At 36.5% G+C, this 3,030-nt stretch overlaps 1 long non-coding RNA gene across 1 annotated transcript; it reads right to left on the bottom strand.

Moving 5' to 3' along the window:
- Positions 1-1,816: 1,816 nt before the first annotated feature.
- Positions 1,817-3,030, bottom strand: LOC111266242 (uncharacterized). Its single transcript, XR_002683966.2, has 2 exons — positions 2,759-3,030; positions 1,817-2,088 (listed from the first exon to the last, which is right to left on the bottom strand). It is a non-coding gene; the product is annotated as an uncharacterized LOC111266242 (long non-coding RNA).

The raw sequence follows: 3,030 nt of genomic DNA, 5'->3' as shown, positions 1-3,030 counted from the left end.
CTACTTATCTTGTAAAAATAATATATTTTTTAATTCTAGTGTTTTATTTCCCGTAGCGATGATAGTAGTAGTAAGAACAATTCCCATTTTGGCACAATAGAGCGATCTTTGACTGGATATTATGTACTCCTAATTGTATACAGTGACAAAAAAAAAATACATATTCAGGGCAAAGGAATCCTGCAACCCCTAAGATTTTACTACAGCTTGTGGTCGGCGTTCCATGTTACGTGGAAGGAAACCGGGTCTTACAGGCGAAGAAACTACCTTTAGAGCTAAAGAAGTACCTTTTAAATTTACTTATCGTTGGCAGTTTTCATAAAGGTAACATTACAAGCCTACCTATAAGCCATATATATAGAAAACCGTACTCTATTTAGCCTATAACAAGTGCATACTTAAATAAAGTGGATCTGCATTATGAAATATATCTTTCAAATCACACTATTCGATAAAAGCGATTTTCAAGAGTTAATTTTTTAAACCTCGCTATAGCTATGGGTGCGGCGGAGCTACAGAAACGTTGAGGCTGATAGGACCAATAGAAGACTATGATGGGTCTAGGACCTAATAAAAAATCTTGATAAAGCTGAGGAAATCTAAAATATTGTATTTATTCACCGCTTTATAAAATAAAGGTTAAATGTAAAACAACCAGTATGGGTTTCGTAATCCTTTTTACACTAACTTTTACATCCTTTAACTTTCTCACTTGCTACAAACTTAATGCACTTAGATCTTTCTCGAATGTTTTGATAGTCGTATAACGATCGCAACATATATCAATGTTATAAGCTTAGGATCTTAATGAATTTGTGCAGCGCAAAAGCATTAGAAAAAGGCTGTCAGTCTTCGTCTATATCCTAAATACAATTCTGTCCATTTATTTCATGAGCGTTTTTCTATGTCTAAGAATAACGAATAAACGAATTTATTTACATTTTAATAGATGTGCACCTCTTACTGGAATGCGCTTAGTAGTTTGTCTGCATATTACTATTCGGCTCACTGCAAATCGTATTTAAGCGTTAGTTAAGTAAATTATGATGTCTGTTTATACTAACGGGTCTGAAATTTGAAGGTGTAAAGTATAAATACGAATTAAAATACAATTCAAAATATTTAACCGTCCACCCGGAATAATGGAGATACAGCGCTTCCATAATTAGAACAATTTTTTGTTAGGCTGTACAATTTTTTATTTACTCTGTGATAGAATACGTCAATTCTAACTTTATCCAGCGGCCCAATCTCATGACATCTTTACCTTAACGGACTGCCAGGGTTGAAAATCGATGGCACTATCAGCATAAGCTGCCTAAACACGACCCTTCACCTTTTTTTTAGAAACTGTAGCGATTCTGTAATAACATACATAGTATTATACTTTATTGTTATGCATTTATATACAAGCTTGTTTTTAAACATTTAGTATACTGATTAATATAATCCTTGATTTCGATATTTTTTAGGTTTCTTCTTTTGGGCTTTAAACCTTTTCCAGGAAACAGAAGGATATCATGGTGTCTGCAATTTGCTTATGTGTCCGTTCGTGTAAATTTATACACCGTTAGGCAGCACATTTACGCTGACTCATATACAATTCGAAAAGCTGCTTTGTCCGCAAGCTGTTGCAGATTTTCTCATTTACATCGTATATACAGGCATTCCAATAAATTGATCAGTCAGATCGCCAAATAGAAAGTCTCGCCTCGATCCCTGATACACTTAGCACCTCTAGTAATACAAACACTGTTCTATTCCTGTTTCAACAGAGCAAGAGAGAGTAATAAAGATGTTACAGCAACCGTGCAGGTCATTGTCGACTGCAATGTATTTAATTTTATTTCATGACTTTATGGCGTATAGTAATACTTTGTACAACAACAGTCCGTATAGCTCAATTTATGCGGCTGCTAGTCATTAGCGATGTCTAACAACTCCTGCACTTTTATACTCTTCACTTATATTCGTATTCTTTGCGGTTTTCTTATGACGTGCCTGATGGGTATAGACGAAAACAAACACGCGGAAACACTGACAGTACAGAAACCTGAACTCATGCTTGACCCATCGTCTCCCTTTGCACTGAAACACACCAAGATTATCGCATAGGCAGCGCTAAAAGTATCTGTCATTGCTTAAAGTTTTTTTTTTGTAAACTGGGTTTCTTGCCTACAGTAGTTTAAGTAACCAGCTGCGAAGTATGGCACTATTCGGCTACCATATCGACTGATAGCGCTAACCCAAACCTGTTCGTTTCGACTTGCCGTGACCTCTGCTCTTTTCATTTATGCAATCGTGTAACATTCAAGCGCAAACCCTTTAAAATCTGTTCTATTTTGCTTCACTATTTATGCAGGCGTCGCACTAATTGTATTATTATGCGGTTAACTGGTCCATTCTAGAGAACCTGGCCCTCTCTTCTTTCGATAGAAGCTAGTTAAAACAATAATGACAACACCTAGCGTTGTCGGAATTTCCTACATAAGACGGTTAAGAGATGGTAAGATTCTGAATTCTAAACTATCTACGAAGGATAAAATTCAGGTATTCCTATGTCACATTTTACGTGCTCTAATTGTTTTGCTTATTTAGGTTTAAACTTATTTACGTTCAGCCACGACACAAGGATATGCCATTTGTTGATATCTTGCAGAGTTCGTATCATACGCACTTCTTATTAACGTATACAGAGAGCTTGAACAGTACTGGTTCATCTCCTTTTTGGCATGTGGCCCATACCATAACAACTTACCAAAATTAAAGTCGAGTCTTGCGAAGCCTATCTGCTACCGGTGCCGAACCTAGACTATTACGGGTCTCTACGCGTAAAGGCAAATACGTTACCACTAAGCTTTTACGAGGACGAAATACTAAAAATCGTCGTTTCACCGAGATGACTATGATAACATTATTCAGGATAACTGCCCTTGGAATTGAACGTACAGCAGCTGCGTAGTGTCATCCATACCAAATGTTTTGTGTCTCTAAGACTGAAGTCAACAATACCCATTTCTCCAATGCATT

Source organism: Varroa jacobsoni, unplaced genomic scaffold, assembly GCF_002532875.2.
Source record: "Varroa jacobsoni isolate VJ856 unplaced genomic scaffold, vjacob_1.0 scaffold_1066, whole genome shotgun sequence".
Taxonomy (NCBI): Eukaryota; Metazoa; Arthropoda; class Arachnida; order Mesostigmata; family Varroidae; genus Varroa; species Varroa jacobsoni.
The sequence above is the reverse complement of the archived record's forward strand: the minus strand, read 5'-3'. Positions and strand labels throughout refer to the sequence as shown.